General features: G+C 34.2%; 1 protein-coding gene across 1 annotated transcript in view; it reads right to left on the bottom strand.

Annotated features, from left to right (window-relative positions):
- The window catches only part of LOC149528424 (protein PLASTID MOVEMENT IMPAIRED 1-RELATED 1-like), a 38,770-nt gene extending 19,237 nt beyond the window's left edge, over positions 1–19,533 (bottom strand). Inside the window, exons 1-2 of the mRNA XM_089810071.1 lie at positions 19,397–19,533; positions 18,803–18,863 (exon numbers count right to left, since the gene is read on the bottom strand). The gene's annotated coding sequence lies outside the window, so the exon portion shown is untranslated. The remainder of the gene's footprint in view (positions 1–18,802; positions 18,864–19,396) is intronic.
- Between the last annotated feature and the right edge of the window lie 727 nt (positions 19,534–20,260).

The raw sequence follows: 20,260 nt of genomic DNA, 5'->3' as shown, positions 1-20,260 counted from the left end.
AGGACAGGTTGGTGAAGAAACTCAAAGCCATATTTGGAGAAGGGATAGTAGAGGCAAAGGAAGGAGATGATGAAGAAGAAGAAGAAGAAGAGGAATAGGAGAAAGGGAAACTAGCATTGATCCAAGGCATGGGTGAAGATGTTGAAGAAGTAGAAGGTGCCAAGGAGAAAGAGGAAGAGGAAGCACCAAAGGTAGAACCGAAGAAAAGAAAAGTCCAAAAAATAGCCTACTACTCAGCCTAAAGGCAAGAAGAAAGCAAAGCCTAGCCCAAAAAAACCTACCACAAGGGTATACATAAGGGCTAGAATAAGGGTAGCTAAGGAGCAGGTAAAGAAAAAGGCCACAAAACAGGGAGGTCCAACTAAAAATAAGCTAAGGAGAAAGTATGTGGTACCTCTAGAATCAGATGAGGAGAGGACATAGTTTGATGATAACAGCTAGTTTAGAGTGGTAAGTCACACCACTAAATCTGATTTAGAAAATACATGTGACAACATTAGGGACAATGCAAACTTGTTAGGGCTTAAAGGAATTGATTTCAATAAGTTGACAAGAGAGGAGAAAAAAATGGTGGAAGAATCAATATACATCATGATGGCAAAGTTCAAGAATACTCCACTTGAACTAGATAACACTATGCTTAAGGAGTTATATTTTATTGTAGAGAATAAATGGCACTATTGCCTTAACATAGAAAAGGAAATAAGAGAGTCAACCTTGGCTCATGTGATGCCTGAGCTTAGAAAGGGGCAAATAAGCAAGGCTAATAAGAAACATGGGAGAAAATTTTCTACCAAAGTACAGAGCCTTCAGCATACTACAGAATAACATTGAAGATGTTGTGAAGAAGTCCACTCTCATGTGGAAAGTAATTTATGGGCTCACAACAGTTAAGGAAGGACAAGCAGATCCCTTTGAGGGAAGAAATGATGGCAATGATGAAGAGGAAAATGACAAGTAAGAAGGAGATAAAGAAAAGATTAATGTTATAGTGGAGAGGTAAAGACAAAAGGATGACATGGCAACTACCAAACAACAATAGATAGATCAAAGTGTGCAAGAAACACAAACGCCACCACCAAGCCCTCCACATGTAACTACCACACCTATATATTCAATGATAGTATAAGATGTTTCTGACACCTTTGGTCAAAACATAAACTCGCTGACTGTAGAGGATCTTAAAAAGATCCTTCACCAGACTACATTGCAATCACAACTATGTACTAATCTAGTCTTGGTGAGTGTGGAGGAACTTTAGAAAGCTATAGCTGAGATTAAAAAGGATAAGGTGAATCTACAAAAACCACATTCACATACTCCAATAGCTACAAGTGGACAACCCCAAGAGAAAGTAGCACAAGACACATCTGCTAGGGTTGATTCCACAGTTGCAGTGACTTCAACTGTTGAGGAACAAGGAAAGGATCAAACATGACAGATGGATACTACTATTCCCATAGCACAAGGACAAGGTACACCACCTCAAATCATAGTGATAGATCAAGGTAGATTTGAAGAGGACAAGGAGAACCCTAAGGAGAAGGAACAAGAGGCAATTCAAACATTGATAAACTTGCCTACAATAGGGACTCCTACAGGAACACAACAACAACCGAGCACTGAGGCAGTACCACTTCAAATATCAACACTAGGCTTGAGCTCTACCAAGGTTGCAAGGGTACTTCACTATGGAGACCCTACTCTTAATGAGGAGATAGTCCAAGGTATGACTATAAAACAATGAATATTGATCATATCAATGAAGTGCAACAAGCATTAGAGAAGAAGAAGAAACAAGAGATACTCAAGAATGAGTACAAACAAAGGCAAGCTTTGATTGAAATTAAAGACATCTGTTTAGATGCATTCAGCTTGCAAGTAACTGATGAAACAAAGCCAATCACGAAGCAACTATCCAACATCGTGGACCAAGTATAGAGTGAAGACCTAGACACAAATGAAAAATTATTAGAATGGTCTAAAAGGAAATTCCAAATGAAGGTGAATGAGAAAATATCTAGTGAAATAACACTGTCACAGGTGGAACTAGTGAAGAAGATGGAGAATGTAAAAGTAGTACTTGAGAATAGATTCTCATTGTACTCAAAGCTGTGTGATTCATCATCAAGAGACTAGCCAGAGGATATTGAGCTTGGAGAGGAACCTTAAGATATCTAGCATGCAACTACCCAAGGATCCAACTCAAAGTGAGAAGCATTTTGCTACTACACTTCATACATAAAAAGAATTAACTCACAGTAGATGATGTTAATATAAAGGCCAAGCTAATACAAATACAGTCTACTATTACCCCTCACATGGAAGTGTTGCACAAGGAACTGACCTATGCAGATAATGTTTTGAAGAAAGACCTCAATCTTTCTACATTGGAAGGCCTAGTACATGTTGCAGCTAAGACAACCATCTAGCTTAAAGCATTGGAGATTGCACTAGACAATTAGGATGTTGCTTTCAAGATAATCATGGAGGTAAATAAATATTTTTTGGCTAAGTATTTTATTAGTGCATAGAATCCTTTGACATAAGTGTCAAAAAGGGGGAGATAATAAATTAGAAAATTGAAAGGGGGAGATACCCAAAGATACCTAAAGGGAAAGATAATACATTTTGGGGGAGATAATAAAATTTTGAATTTTGAGAAATAATAAAAATAATAAAGCCAAAAGGATAAAAAAATTGCAAAGGGAAATGTGTGAAAGGGGGAGTAAAAACATAACAAATAGGGAAGCTAGAGCATATAAGGATGACAAGGCATGGAATCAACATAAGACAAATACATCATAAGGAGTTTTGGTTATAGATATGGCACATTAGCTGGGGGGGGTTACAATTTTGAAAGTATAAAGTTATTTACAAAATTTTGAACAATTTTGAAGTTTTGTACATATGCCGAACATAGTGTATATTATACTCATAGAGATCAGATTCATAATGTATAGTTAAGTGTTTTTGACACTCATGTCAAAGGGGGAGATTATTGGTCTCAGATTGGTTTTGACAATTAAGTGTCAACACACTTTAAAATTCTCTAAGTTGATGTTGAGTATAATATAGATACCGAGCTACAATATGTGTCGAGTTAGAAATCTAATAGGTGCCAAGCTATTCAGATGCCGAGTAGATAGATAGTGCCGAGCAAGTTTCAAGTGCCAAGTGAACTATATGTGCTGACTCACTATATGCACCGAATGAAGTATAGGTGCCAAGCAAGATAGATTTTCTATATGTGTTGAGCACTAGTAATCAGTATGTGCCGAGCATTAGCAAATAGTAAGTGTTGAGTGACACAATGTAAACATACGAGTTTATGCCTTCACAAGCTTAGATGTAGATCATGTTGCATGCCAGCTAAGAGATAGATTTCAAAGTCTAAAAGATAAGATTGAATCTTTTAGAGTTCCTATGTATATTGCATGCAACCAATAGAAAAAGTGTAATGCTAAAGGGGCAAAATGAATGAATCTCTGCCATAGATTCATAACAAACCCTAAGTCATGAAACCTTTTTAAGAAGAACAAAGCCTCATGATTCAGTTAGCTGAGAGAGTTGAGAAGATCAAGTAGAGAGTGAAAGAGAGTGAAGAGTAGAAGGCTAACTTAGTGAAACAGGGTATTGACAGATCAGTTAGAGTACAATAGAGTATCAGTACTTCAAATAGAGATACATGAGACCGGAAAGAATTAGATTGGATTGGATTGAACATTGATCTAAAATCAGCAATAGAAGGTTGTAAGTAATCAGATCAAACATTCTACTATACTTTCTAGCCATTGTATTAGGAGAATGGAAATCCTATGGAGATAGGTTGGTTTAATAGCCTTATTATAAATCCTTTAATAGGGTGACATTCCAAGTGAATGTTTGTAAAATCCTTTAAATAGGTGCACTTCTAATAGAGTGTTGAGCATTTAATAGGGCAAGCCTCTCATAGGGCAAACCATTGATGATGGTTAAAAAATTGTAACACTAATCAGTTGCATATTGCTACAGTGATAAGTTGTGGGTGTCATCCCCACGCCAATTTTGCCTTCTCATTTTGGAGGCTTTCTAGGTGATCAAATCTTATGTTATGTCATGCATGTCTTTACTTTCATGTTTATTAGATATTTTTACATGCATGTGATTGATTTCAGCTAAAAGTTTTAGAGGTTAAAATGTGTTACTTCTGATTCACCCCCCCACCCTCTCAAAAGTAATCTTCCCACTTGTAAATTCCATCAAAACCTTTGCAAAAAATCTTTCCTATGCTCCTTGTGACAAAACTAAATTGTTCGCAAGTTAGATCGTAACCTGCCACCTCGCATGAACAATCAGGAACCAAATCACAAGTCTAGGAACACAGTTCTACAATCAATAAAACCTCTACAATCATGCCTAAACAAGATCATGCTTCCATCTTCTCATCCATCAATCCATCTACAAGCCCTCTACAATTGCAAGTTAGAACCACAATCTGCTACATCATAACCAAGAGATCTAGGACTCCAAAAAGAAAAATCCACTACCAAATTAAGATCAACTTAGATTTACTTCTCCAACCCAAGTCCTGGTGCAAACTGCTACAACTTTGGTGATCTGTCTACATGCTCAAGAACAACTATGCTCTAATAAACTTTCCCCAACCAAGGTCCTGGTACAAACTACTTCACACTTTGGCCATCTACTTGTACACTTAGTAACAATTGAGCTTTGATACCATCTGACATAGTGCAAGGCAAGAGAATCCCCAAAGGAGATGTCCTAGCCCCCAACAAGTAACCACACAATGGAAGATAAAGAACAATGCAAGATTTGATACCAAATCACAACTCTTTATTCATGAAATAAGTGTTACATGCAATGTGTTGGGCTATAAGGACTTCATGGTTATGACTGAATACAAAGCAAGTAGAATAACAATTCTACAAGACCCCTCAAGATCTAATCCAAACACTAGCTAGTCTAGATCCACACTCTAGTAGAAACCTCCAAGGAAGATCTCAACTTGTGCTCGCAAGCCCACCAAGAAATCTCCTTGTTTTCCAAGCCTCAGCTATTAGCTCTTCCAAAGTTTATCCAAGATCCAAGTGTAAACTACCTCACATTCAGTGCTCTATCCACACACTCACAACTCCACCACAATTCTACTGTAAACTACCTCACATTTGACGCTCTATCCACAAACTTAGGAAAACTTACCCTTTAGCTTCCTCCTTCTCTCAAAGCTTCTACTAAGAAGAGATAAAAACTTGAAGCTTGATTATAAATGCTCATATGCCTTGCTTAAATAGGCACTTACCACCCAAGATGTTACAAACACAACCAATGTGGGATAAATGGTAAATGCAACTACCTATCAACAAATATTTAATTCTATTAGGAGGAATGGGCACTCTTAGCATTTTTTAATTAGCTAGTTCTTAGCTAGGTGGGTATCTAGCTAGGGAGAATTTGGCAGGAGGTACTGATCCTAGAGGAACAATAGAGTGTTTAGAGAAGAACCTAGCAAAAGCTGATGGGACAAAAAGCATTTTTTTGGATTATGAGGAATTTGAAAAAACTTTGTCTAAAGTAGGTACCACTAGTTGTGGGGTTTGAGACCCCTCCTTCAATTCTTCTTCTGCATTTCATGTGCATGAGCAGGTATTTGATAAGGAAAAGAACCCCTTGGGTAATGTGGACGCTAATATTGAGAAGATTTCAAAAGGGTCAAAGTTAGGGTTTTTGGATCAAAGGACATGCTCTTCCTTGTTTGGCAGAAAACCTGGTGGAAAATCATCCTTCTCATCGGTGACCTCTAAATCATGCTAGGAGAAAGGTGAATTTCAAATCTTTATCCTGGATCCTATAGTTGATTTTTCTGTTTCTTCCATGGAGTTCACTCTTGTGGATAAATTCTTGAGGGCTAGACCAGATTTAGATTCTTTGAAAAAATAATTAAATGGAAATGGGTTATCTGAGGCGATGTTGATGTAGCTCCTATGTCGAATGGATTCTTCTATTATCAATTGCAAGGAAGACATGAATATGGTTCTATGTGGAGGCCCGTGGTCTTTTGGAAAAAGCTCTCTCACTATTAAAAAATGGGAGCCGAATATGGATTTATCTGATGCTTTTTTCTTAACCACTCCAATTTGGGCAAGACTCCCTGGCCTCCCTTTAGAATTTTGGCATGAAGATATTTTTAAAGGAATCGCTAGCTCATTTGGTGAACTAGTGGTACTGGATAATGCAATGGCTTCAAGATATAAACTCCAAAGTGTCAGACTATATATTAAAGTGGTAAATCTAAATCATCTTCTAGATAAGGTGGAATTAATCTCAAAGTTAGGAAATTGTTTATGAAGATCTTCCAAATTCATGCTATGCCTATAAAAAATAGGGTCATTTGGTTAAAAATTGTCCTTATAAAAGTAAGAATCATGCAAACATTGAAAAGGAAGTGAAGAAGACTAAAGTTTAGAAGAAACTGTGGAAACCTAAAGATGCTCACAAAGAGAAATAGGGGAAACTAGAGTTGGTTTCTCAAGATGAAAAAATTGTAAAAGAAAGCGAGAATATTGAAAAAAAGGGGATCATATGATGCCTGAGTAGAATATAGATGATATGATGGATTTAACAAAACAAATGGTTATTTATCAAAAGAAAGATGAAAGATGGAAAGATCTTGTTGAGATGGATGTTCTAGAGGAAGGGGAATTTGGTCTGACTCTGAAAATCTAACGGAGAAGAGAGAATCCCAAAATACCCATGTGACTAATAATCAGGAACCAAACTCAATCTCTTAGGAGATGCCTAATTGTAAAGATATTGTTCCCTTTAGGAATGATCTTGATATTGAAGAAATGAAGGAAGAAGGGAAGGATTCGAAACATAAACTAAATCAAAGGAAAAAAGCTAAAAAGAAGAGTAATACAACCCCTAAGGGAGTGGAGATAATGAGCAGTAAAGTGGATCAACAAGATAAGGTTAAACCAAACATTGGTACTCTGGATAAACCTGGAAGAAGATTCTTTAGGAAAACCAGAGAAATGGAAAGTATCTAGAATATTACTGCTGGTAGACAAGCAACTATTCTGGATTTTACTCCTTAAAATTAGAAATGAAAATTATTACCTGGAATATTAAGGGTTTGAACAACATGCACAAACTTGATGTTGTTAGGAATTTTGTTAGAGAGTAGAAGCCAAATTTTCGTCTTTTGCAAGAAACAAAGATGGAAAAAGAGAAAGTTGAACAAATTAAATCTTTCAAAGATTACTATTTAAAAGCTAGCAGTTCAGAAGGAGCTTCAGGGGGAACCTTGATGTCATGGAAGAAGAATTATTATTCAAGAACTGTTTTGAATGCTAGTAAACATCTAATGGTGGTTAAAATCACTAGTATTGATCACAATAAGGAGTGGTATATTGTTAATATGTATGCTCCCAATACTAAGAACCCTAGGAAAAAGGTTTAGGATACTCTCTCACATATAAAAAGTAATGACTATTTTTGGTAATGGATCATTATGGGAGATTTTAATGTTCCTCTTTATGAACAGGAAAAAAAGGGTGGAAATGTGAGTCAGCTGGAAGGTCAATTGGATCTCATGGACTTTATTAATAAGGAGGGTTTAATGGATATGAACCTTCATGGAATTCAATTTTCCTGGAGCAATAAGAGAATTGGAATTGATTGTATTCAGGCTCGTCTTGATAGAGCCCTTATCTCACTTGATTGGACTAAAGAGTTCACTTGTAAGCTAGAAGCTTTTCAGAAAATTGGATCAGATCAGTTCCCTCTGATCTTTACTGCTACAAAGATTAATATTAAGAAAAAATTCCCTTTTAGATTTGAAAAAATGTGGATGCAGCACCCACAGTTTGAAAGTAAACTGGTTGAATGGTGGAATATAGATGTTGAAGGTACAACTCTTTATTGAGTGGCTTCCAAGCTTAGAAATGTTAAAAAGATGGTTAAATTTTGGAACAAAAGTTTTTTTGGTAACATTTTTGAGAAAAAAGCAGGTATACAGGAAGAACTTCAAACCATTCAGGATAACATATAGACGGAAGGATATACTCCTGAACTTGTTATTAAGGAAAATGAAAAATTGGCCCAATATCATGACATAATCACTAAAAAAGAAATCTATTGGAGGCAAAGATCCAAATTGACATGGCTGAATGAAGGAGATAAAAATATAAGATTTTCCATCTTTCTACTCTGAAGCATAGAGCCAAAACTCATATCTCATACATAAAAAAGGGAGATTTGAAGATTTTTGAGGATGGATGAAATGGTTTCCTTTTTCTCTTCTTTAATGACTGTTGATCCTAACATTAGTCCTCTTCACTAGACTAAGCTTTTAAAGGTGATCCTACCTATAGTTATGAAGGAGAAAAATAAATTGTTAGGATCCATTCCTAAGGAAGAAGAAATCTTTAAAATTGTGTGTTCATTAGGAGGAGATAAAGCTCCTAGTTTAGATGGTTTTCCCATGTTCTTTTTCTAGAAGTCATGGAAACTGGATGGAAAAGATGTGTGTGATGTTGTGAAGGAATTTTTTGGAGCAAAAAAAATGCTAAAGGAAATCAATTCTACTTTCCTTTGTCTAATTCCCAAAAAGATTGGGGCTAACTCTCCTGACCAGTTTAGATCGATTAGCCTATGTAACTCCTTTTACAAAATTATTTCTAAGGCCTTGTGCTTCTTTCTCTTATTGCTAATCAAAAAAATGGCTTCATCCCAGCTAGACAAATTCTTAATTCTATTATTGCAGCCCATAAGAATATTCACTCTTTGTCTTGTTCTAATAATCAGGGGTTTATAATGAAAGTAGATATTGCAAAAGCTTATGATAGAGTTGAATGGGCCTTCCTTTCTAGAATTTTACATGCCTTCAGCTTTGATCATAAGGTTGTTGGAGCTATTTATCAAATGATCTCTACTTCATCCATTTCTATCTTGGTCAATGGTAGTTCTTCTCAATTTTTCAATCCTTCTAGAGGTCTAAGACAGAGCGACCCCTTATACCCTATTCTCTTTGTTATTATGGCTGACTGTCTGGGGAGATATATAGGGGACTTAGTTCAAAAAGAAGTTATTAAAGGTCTTCAGCCTTTCTTTCATCCCCTTACTTGTTCTCATAGTTAGTTTGTAGATGATACTATTTTTATGGGTAAATCTGAAGTTATTGAAGCAAGGAACATCAAGCAAGCCCTTAATTTGTACTCCTTAGCCTCAGGTCAATTGATTAATTAGAATAAAAGTGTTGTGTTTTTTTATTAACACTCCTATCCTTAGACAAAACAAAATTGCTAAAATTCTTGGATGCTCTATAGGATCTTTTCCTTTTATTTATTTGGGTCTTCCCCTTGGTCTGAAGGTTCCTGGTTCCTTCTAGGAAGATCTCATTATGAAGTTTAATAAGAAGTTGGTAGGCTGGAAAGGAAACCTTTTGAGCCAAGCAGGTACAATTACTCTTCTTAAAGCATGTCTTCAAAGTATTCCTACTTATGCTTTGCATCTTTTTAGAATCCAAATCAAATTTGCAGATACAATTGATAAAATTCAGAGGAATTTCGTATGGATTGGCATTGAGGATAAGAAGAGAATGACTCTTATTGCATGGGATCAAATTTGTAAACCTATCAGAGATGGTGGATTGGGGATCAGGTCTATAAGAAGTATGAACAAATCTCTTTTGGCAAAACAAGGTTGGAGAACTTATCATGATGATAAGGAATGGAGCACCATATAGAAGCATAGATACCTTTTTAATGCTAATTCTTTAGCTGACTTCCTTTCAACTCTTGATGTTCTTTCTCCATCTGCTATATGAGGAGTTGTTCAAGGAAAAAAGAACATTCTTGGTAAGGGTTGTTCCTAGAAAATTGGAAATGGGCAAAAAGTGAGATTTTGGGAAGATGTTTGGTTGCTGGATCATCCTTTGATTAACGACTTTCAAGATACCACTCAAGTAGATAGATGTAAGAAAATGTTTGGCATTTTAGTGGGACATTACTAGCATGATAATACTTGGGTGAATTTGATTTATGTTGACCAAAGTTTTAATAATATATAGCTAAGTTTGAATGCTTTTTCTCTATATCCTAACCATTAGGATGAGATAATATGGAATGCTGATCCTAGTGGTCAGTTTAAAGTCTCTTCTTTGTTTAATTCAAAAGAGAAAGGTATCCAACCTCTATGGTCTCAAGCCTGGATAAAGGATCTTATTCCTAAAATAAATATCTTCTATTAGACTTTGATTCAAAACAAAATCCCCACTCAGGATAATCTACAAAAAAGAGGTATTAATGTAGTCAACGGATGCATTCTATGTAAAGATGGATTTGAAGACATAAATCACTTGTTCTTGAATTGCTCTTATAGTCAACAAGTGTGGAATATTGTTCTCACCTTATGGAACATAACTTGGGTCCATCAAAGTAATGTTGAACTTTGTTTTAAAAGTTGGAGGTGTCCTTCAAAGGATTTTGATGTGGGTTTTCTTTGGAAAATCACTCTTCCCCATCTTTGGTGGGGCATCTAGAAAGAAAGAAATAAAATAATCTTTAGAAATAAAGATTTGCCAGGATGGGTGCTTGGAAATAATATTGTTAGATCCATGAAGGAAAATTTCAAGTCTCAGTGGAAAAGTAATCAAACTTTCCAAATTGATAATTTGATGGAATCACAAGGCTCTCATTTGAAAAAAGATAACCCAAGATTGACTACCAGATGGATGGCTCCTCCTATTGGCTAGATCAAAGGAAACTTCGATGGTGCTGCTAAGGGTAATCTAGGTAGAGCAGGGTGTGGAGGAGTCTTAAGAGATCATAGAGGTAATATAATTAACGTCATTGCTATCCCTATAGGTAATTCTAATAGCCACATAGTAGAAGCTACTGCTGCTTTATATACTATAAGGTTAGCAGCTAAAACCAGTTATCTTTACCTTTGGTTGGAAGGTGATTCATTAAGCATTATAAATATACTTAATAATAAAAAATCAATCACTTGGTTGATTGAGGCTAGTGTGATGGAGATTAAAACTTTATTAAATAAATTTGAAAAAGTGATTATAACCCACACATACTACAAAGGCAATGGGGTGGCAGACTAGGTTGCCAACTATGCGGTTCAAATGGGTCATAAGATGATGTGGAATGGTGATCTTAGAAAAAATGTGGATCTTAAAGCCCTCATTAATTATGATGCTACTCACACGATGGTGGGAAATATATGCCAAGATTAGAAAATTAATGATTTTTGGAAATGGGCATATGGTTGTTAGAATTCCTTCCCCGAGGAAGTACATTTATGCGATTGCAATCCTGGCAATGCATGTATTTGGCATAAAGTGGGTTTTATTTGGTTTAATGAACAATCTCTGTATGCTTAAACCATTTTCTTTCTGCCTTCTACTGAATTTGGTTTGGTATAGCTTTTTGAATTCTCTGAAAATGGGAGGAGAGCCATGAAAACAAGAACCCCCAAATTACAAAGCTTGGAAGGATAAAGAGGATTTTTGGAAGATTCTAAAAAAGGGGCAGGTGACTAATTTCTTGGAGCATCTTCATGGGTTTAAACCCCATGTTACCACGACCTTCTTCAAAAATTGGACAAAGGACAGGGTTACTTTGCATGGCATCACTATGCAATTGGCAGAGAATTTCATAGCGAAGATTATGGGTTTACCCATGGAAGGCATTAAGTTCAACAAACAAATGAGCATCTCAAATGCCACTTTCAAGAAATTTCCCAAAATGGAAGCAAAGGACAAAAACCTAGAGAAAAATGGGGATTTCTATGAACTAGACCAGATCAAGACCATATGGCAGGATGTGCTTTCCTGTACTCGTGAGTATTTTATCTCAGATGGTAGAAATAAACAAGTGCATAAGTTTCATTTTGTCTTCCTTAATCATTTTAGGCATAGGGATAGACTTTCCTTTCCTTTTTATTTGAGTTTCTCTCTCCTTCAAAGCCTGCAAGCTCATAGGAAAAAGGATTCGTGTCCTATTTTGCATGAAGGGTTGATTCTTCTCATTGAAGGTCACTATAAAAATATGACCATTATTTCTTCTCCTTCGGTAGATAAAAATAAGGGTTCTACCACTGAAACCCACTCTAGGAAGAGTAAGGGTAGGAAATTTTTAAGGGTAAGAGGAAGAGTCTGAAACATGAAACCCAACAATCTCCTCAGAATATTATGGAAGAGGCCACTGAATCTGAGAACTCAAAAAATAAGGAGGACAAAAAACTTGAGGAAGAAGAAAGCATGAATGAGGGAGATTTTAGCTCCGACTTGGAAGGCTACTTAGATAGCAAGGAAAAAAATGGGAAGGAGGATGAGGAAGAAAATAGTGAGGAGAATACTGAGATGGGTAATGTTGGTAATGAGGGTAACCAGAGCGACCATTCAAAAGAAGTAAGGGATGATAAAGAGGAGATGGAGTAGGCTAAGGAAGACCTTGTAAATATGAGGGAGGAGGAATAGATTGAAAAGGTGGTGTCTCCTGCTAGAGTCAATGTGGAGGAGGATAAAAATGGCTCTCCTCATAGAGATTCTATGCTCTACTTTTTGCACATTGAAAAACTAAAGGCTGATACCTTTCTGCAAGCTGACTCATGGTTGTATAATAAGTTAATGAGTCTAAAAAAGAAAGTGGAAGATATATAGAAAAAATAGGATATGGACCAAGGTAAGCTCAGCCATATGGAAATTCAAGTGGGAAACATACCAGTCAAACTCAAAGACTATGAACAAAACCTTTAGCTGCTTATCAAGAAAAGCGGTAATAAAATGGAATAGGTAACATCTAGTATCTATGTTGCTGTTGCAAGTCTTGGAAAATGTACCAATAAAGAAATTATGTCACCAGGGGTCCTAGTAAAAGAACCAGGCAAAGTTCTAGGAAGAGAGCTGCGGAGGCTACTAGAGGTTCAACTATTGATTCCATTCAAGATACGACAGAGATTGGCAAAGAAGTGGTCAAAATTATCAAAGAGATGCAATAGCAACCTTTTCTAGTCATTGGTCTCTAGTTTTTGTTCTTGTCCTGGTCTTATTTACTAGTTCTAGTAAATGGTTTCTATTTATGGTTGTGATATCTGGTTTTTAATCAGTTCTTTAAACTAGGTTCCAGGTCCTTGTAAAACTTGGGTTTTTTTTTTGGATATTTTCTGTGATTTTAGGTCCCTATAAATCCTAATTTTGATATTGTTTAAACAGTAGCTTTTAGGTCCTTGTAAAACTTGGTTATGCTCCATGCTTTATCTTTTTTGCTTTTGTTAATGGGTTTTAGGGCCCCTTCAAAACCTATTTTTACCGTAATATAAAACAAATATTTAATTCCAACCCAAATACAACTAAGCACCACCATGTGGCCCAACAAATATTATGTGCATGATTTAATAAAATATCCACAAAATTCTAGAATTCCACCTACACACCTCGATAAATGGAATGACAACCATTTTAATTTATTTTTCTATTTATGCCGCCTATGCACCTTGAAAATAGAAATTCCCTTTTTTCTCCTTTTAAAAAAAAATATTTTTGAAAGAATATTTTCCCTCTAATTTTCATCACTTTCTCTCTCCTCCACAAATTTTTTTCCATGCAAGAGATTCCTGCATCAAGAGTCATCTAGGACTCTTATTGGATGTTATTTTGAATAGTGTCTTTAGACTCTTGAGCATGTCAGAGACAGATGTTGTAGAGATTGATGCTTGTTGAAACCTTTGAAATTGATGTCAATGGGAGAGAAATTACAACATGAAAAATAGTTTGATATAGAGTACATTAAAGAAAGATATTATAGTTCGAGATTGATTACATTGAGGCATATCAATTTGGAGGATAATTGATGAAGAGAATTTGAAAAGAAAGGATAACAACCTTTTATAGTTGATATTTTTGGAACTAGATGTTTTTCATCTATGTTGCCATCAATGCCAAAGGGGGAGATTGTTGGAAGCATGAATGTTGATGATAATTCTATGGGGGAGTATTGTAGAAACATGATTGGATCATTATCATGATGATATGTTATATTCATGATTGTGTTTTTCATTCATGTCAAATAATAGTTTTCTATTGTATCTGATAGAAGAACACTGATAAAGATCAAGTTGGTATGGATAGATTGTTGAGATTTTCACTAAGAGAGGTTAAAGGGAGATACTACAAAGTGTTTAGTATATGTAGCTAACTCAGAAGCATAAGATATTAATTTTGGAAGAAGTTATGCAATTTTTGGTGAAGACTATTTTGAGATAGAGTTTATAGAAGCAAGTTCTAGTAAACTTGTTATATCTCTTAGTAGAATTGATATTCTAAGAAGCCAAAGTTAGAAGACATTTTGGAGATGATGTAGCTAATCTCACTTGCCATAATGTCACATGTACAAAAATTTATTCAAGTTACAAGGTGAAAGATCAATGTCATCACTAAGTGTAGTGTGTTCTTAATGAGGTCCTATAATAATTAATTGAGAAGGTGTAATAGCCGACTCAGGGAATTTTTTTTATGGATTTAGTATAAAGGAAGGATATTTTCCTTTATCATGCATGGAATGTATGAACGATTAAAAGAAGCACAAAGAGTGGAATGCAAAGATAAGAAGATCATAGAAAAGTTTGAGAAAACTTCATTCCTAAGGTTTTATTGTGAGACCTGAGGTTTGATATTTGGATCCAAGGTTCGTTACCTGGTCTACAAGCTCAGATAGTGATTGGTCCAATTGATAGGATAGAGGAAAGAGGTTAAAGAAAAATACGAACAATTATTCTAAAAGGAATAGTTGAGAGATCAATTGGACAGTGAGTTCAATGATCTTTCCCCAAAAGTTGTTTGGACAGTGGGTCCTTCTATCTTCTACAACTCCTAATAGGGTTGGCACAACTCCTAATAGTGTTAGAATCTCTTAATAGGGATTCAAAGTCTCCTGACAGGGACTCATGTGCACTAAATATTGTAATAGACTCCTAACAGGGTCCATCATCTAACAAGGAATATTTATAAATTAGTACATCATCTTATGGGCATCATTCCTCGTAGAGTTTTCCTTCAGATCAAAGGTCTCCCTAGTTAACAAATATGGTGTAATTGTGTATATGCATCTTGGTATAGTTGTTTACTTTGATTCAATGGTTAAGATTAATTAAGGTTGATAATTTTTTAATTGGATAATTGATTCACCCCTCCTCCTCTTAGTTATCTTGGCGGACTATTGTTTTTAACAATCTTTTCTCTCCTAAGGAGAATGGTTCAAGAGCACCTTAGGGTGAGAGATTAAACCCTAATCAATTTTGACTTTTTGACTCATGACTAAGAAAAATATGTAATAAGGTCTAATGAAAATTCCCAAGTGTATGTTGGTATATTTTTTAAGCATTTAGAATGTGGATGTAATGACTATGCCAAGTTTGGCCAAAAATGGGTTTGTGCGGGCAAAATGTTGCCAAGGTGGCCAATTTGGGCCTAATAGTCAAAATGTGGGTCCAAAAGGTTGGAAGGATTTTTTTTGGTCCAAGTAGCTTTAGGATTTCTCATGACACCATTCTAAAACATTAGATTGCAAGGAAACATGCAAATTGAAAAAGTTGCATAATGTTGCAAAAGTTGTCATTGAAAACTTTGTAACTTTTTGCTATGCATTGAAATTTTTTTTCAAGTAGTTAGCAATTCCCAAGACTAAGTTGGAATATGTAGGATAAGTTTTTTAAGCCCTCTCAAATCATCGTGTATGGTTGTATGCTTTTTTTCGAGGAAGTTGAATGCAAGAAACAATGGACTATGACTAAAAATTCAATTGCAACTCAAGCATCTGTGTTTGAATAAATTAAAATTCATATCTCTATACAAATTGGTGTGAATAGTTGTCAAAGTTTAGGGTGTTAAATAAATTCTCTAAGTTCACTATCAGTTACTAGCTTGAACAAAGTTTATTGCACAAAATGACCTCCCATTCATTTCCTACTATTGAAATCGCACAAACCTTAGAGGAATGAAATTAGGGAATGTGTGTAACATGACATTTTTTAATTGGGATTGAAAATATGCAACCTTCTATTTTTAATATTATGCCCTAGGTGATACATCAGTGTTCCCAACTAGTTGTTGACTATTATGGTTGAGAAAATACTTGCATGGGGAGGTTGATTGAATGCATGTAATGAATTCTTAATCTATATTAATATCAAATGATGATGAATATTGGAGTTCAAGTGTATTGGAATCCATTTGCTAAGTTTTGAGTGGATCAAACTTAGTCTTCTAGTAAAACCCTTAAAACTCAAGTATCAAACCCTCATGTTTTTGTTAGGGCATATAGGAAGAGTGTTAGAAGTGGAGACCTAGAAAATCATGTGGAAAATCCAATAAGGTGTTTTGAAAGCTAGTTTTTTTGGAGGGTATTTTGAGATTTTGAGGAATTAAGTCCCAATTTAACTAAGTTTGGAGGTCTAATTGAGGCCTAAAATGGCTACAAGGCCTGATAGAAAAAACCAAGAAATTGGTAAATACGTTTAGTCTAAAAATGACTTCAATACACCTTGTTAAGGAATCCAATGATGCTTTAGTTGTCTTCTCACTCCCGCATGTTAGTTTAGAAAGTTTGAAGATCATGTGACTGGGGGGGGTGCTTATTGTAAAAATAGGAGAAAGGAAGTGACATTGTGACTTGTTAAGAAAGTGTAGTAGGAAGGGGTATTGGATGGATTAGAAAAACTCTATGTTGAAGTTCCAAGACTAACCTAGACTAGTTCTTGATTTAGTGGAAGGCTAGAGAACCAAGTTATTAGCTCAATTGGTTTGAGTTGATCCTATCAAACCAATTGAAACCAAGTAATTTTTCATCTAATGTTTCTAGTCAAGCTATAGTTTGATCCATTGAACATAGTTGTATTCAATGTTTGCATAATTTTCTCTACCACAAGTGGTTAAGATCTCAAATGACAAACCAAGATTTGCTATCAATTATTGCACAAACTAAACAACTTAGGGGGAATCAATTAATCTACAAAATTATAAAAATTCTTCTCTAGCATTAAACTTATAAAGAAAGACAATAATTTTTTTTGATGTATCATTTAAGAACATTAAACATCCACATAAAATGTAAACATAAGTATCATAACACTAACACATAGAGCACCAAGATTTAGATAGGAAATCCAAACTAGAAAAAACTGTTGAGAAGCTATTTCTCATGTAATGAAACATCTATTGGGCAACACCTATTAAGGTGATTTTTACAAGAGGATCACTACAATTTGGGTCACCATTGGTAGATTGACTTTTAATGTGGTTTATTACCTACAGGTGCAATGAAGACCCACACCCACACAAGCAACTTTATATCCATAATATAAAAGATGAAATTTGAATCCACAGCTTAACACAATATCAATACTTTGAAATACAATTTTCCACTATCTACTTCAACTCATAATGATTGTCATAATTCACTCTTAAATCACACATACCTTGCATGCGAGCATCATGCATACTCAAGAAATGAAAATCTTTTCTCTACTAATAATACTTTTCCCTCAAACATTCCTATGGTGGAAAAATAATGAAACATGGACCACCTCAACCAAACAAATGACATCAAAAATTTCAACACAAAATTGTATCTACACAATATTTGATGCCAATGATCATGATGAACACTTTACAATGCAAATATTAGGGCTAGGAGACACATGTTTTTTTGAGGATCAACCAAAAACATGACTCACCATATGTTGCATGCCATGTGAATTTACCACCAAGACATAAAAGATAAAACATTTAAAGTACAACATCCATTAGCTAATACATCAACTAATACAAAGGTTATGAATACCCATCATCTAATATATAACTAATACACTTGATCTATCAATACACATCAACTGATACCAAATTGACATACCAAGAGGCCAGTATAATGTTATAAAACTAAGAACCCTATTTTTAACCTCGACATTGTCTAGATGAAGATATTAATTGTTTAAATATTCTAGCTCAATCATGATTAATTAATATAAGAATATTTTTTGTTTAAATTAATTAATGTAAGACTATAATTGTTAAAAAATTACAATTATTTTTATTTTTTATTTATACAGCATTACACATTAATGGATAATTTATTGGCAATTTAATAACACCTACTTCTTTTATAAGTATTATTATTGTAAATTTTAAATATAATAATATTTTAATTTCTATAGACGTAACAATTTTTATAATTAAAATAATCCAACGTAAGATTATATTGATATGTTAGTTAATTTTTAAATTTTTTAAATAATAATTGTAAAAATTAATTATTTTAATAATTATATATTATAAATAATAAATAATATAGATCTCAATCATGATTTTTTTAATAACTAATGTTCATTTATTAATTAAATACTTTATTAAATATTTTGTAGAACATATAATTTTAATTTTACATTTAGAATAAAATTTAATAATTATATATAATGAATAATATTATATATAATACAATAAATATAATCAACCACCATCATTGTGCCTCAGTGGCAAATACTAATAACAACACAAAACAACCACCTTCATTATTTAACAGTTGTTATGTGTTACAGAGAAATAAAACAAGAAAGATTGGTAATAAAAATGTATAAGAACATCTTTACAGTTATAATTGTAATATCTAAAACAGTAAATACACTTTTATCGCAATAGATTTATGGTGGTCATAGTCAAATACACTATACTCATAATCAAAATTTAAAGCATAAAACATCTGTTAAACAGCCGCTTATATTTATAAAAGAAACTGACCTGATCAGAAGCAGCCCATTTAATCTTGTCACTATAAGCCTCTTTAACTTGAAATCCTCAGCTACAAAATAAAATAAAATAATAAATCAGTATAATTATCTCAAACCGAGTGCGTTGCTTTCATTGCTACATTTGGATCAATTTAACAGTCCATCTGATGATGCAAGGGGAAAACCCTTCAGAATAGTATTGAAAGCAGTTTTTCCTCAAATTTTGATGATGAGCAAAAGAATGTAATTTAGAACACTGAGATGATTAATATAATTCCTCCATTTTTTTATAATGGTTTGTAGAGATTAATTGAAAACACAGAAACTAAAAATTATCAAAAAACTTATATTTCATAACACTCCTTAACACAATCATACACAATAAATGTATCTTATTTAATCAAATTTGAAGGAATACCAGCTTAAAACTATCCAACTAAGATAACAAATCAGTATTTTTTATCTGAGAATTCAAACCATATTGAAAAACACTCTCCAATCATTAAATCTTCAAACACACAATTACTGATAAGCTTCATAATTCTACATAAAGAAGTACTCATAACTATAACAGAATAAAACATAAAATATAAAAAATACTTACCTTATTTCTGAGGTTTGCTCTGGTTTGAAACCATTTTCTTTGATGAACCAGTTCAATAAACCTTCAAATATGCACAAGAACTTGAAACCCAATTCAGTTCATTTGGAACGCCTTCCACACACTGTTGGTAGACCAAAAAGTCTTCTGACTAATATGAACAAACCCGAAAAAAGGGAGAAGATTTGGTAGAATAAGGAAAAGAAGGTAAAGGCAGTGTCCCAATGCATTTGTAAAGCTAAGGAATTGAATATAATGGGCATTTGTAAAGCTGAGGAATTGAATATAATGGGCATTTGTAAAGCTAGGGAATTAAATTTAATGGGCCCGGAAGTAGCCAAATCTAGGGTTGATATTTACTCCAAAAATGCTGGAAGCGTGGCCATCAGTAGATCACAGTGAGTCTTGATCTTTGTAGCTTTTTTAATTGCTTGTATCTCACTTCTTATCAATACATTTCTGACTTGGGGTTCTTCCTTTATTGGACTTGAGAATGTGAAGAGTTGTCATTCTTTTCTTGAATGTCTGGTTTTGGAATCTTGAAACTTTTTCAGAACTCACTGAATGACTTTATGAAAGTTTTGTACCATGTGTTTTGGTTTCATTATTTAGCTTCACATGGCCTTAAGTCTTTAAATACGGTGTTTATAATGATTTATACTTTTAAGTTCTATATTTGGATAGAGGCTGTCTGGGTCAAAGAATACATGAGTCTGCTGAACAGTGGTATATGGTCATACAGTAGCTTTTGAGAATTATTGCATAATGGGCCCAATTAGAATTATCACTTTAATTAAGTTTCTAGTGCTTGTTGCTTGTTTATATGTTTTGTGTTAGTCTTGTTTAGATTAGATTATTCTAAATATA

Source organism: Cupressus sempervirens, chromosome 11, assembly GCF_028749045.1.
Source record: "Cupressus sempervirens isolate cs-2001-9-10 chromosome 11, ASM2874904v1, whole genome shotgun sequence".
Classification (NCBI taxonomy): Eukaryota; Viridiplantae; Streptophyta; class Pinopsida; order Cupressales; family Cupressaceae; genus Cupressus; species Cupressus sempervirens.
The sequence above is the reverse complement of the archived record's forward strand: the minus strand, read 5'-3'. Positions and strand labels throughout refer to the sequence as shown.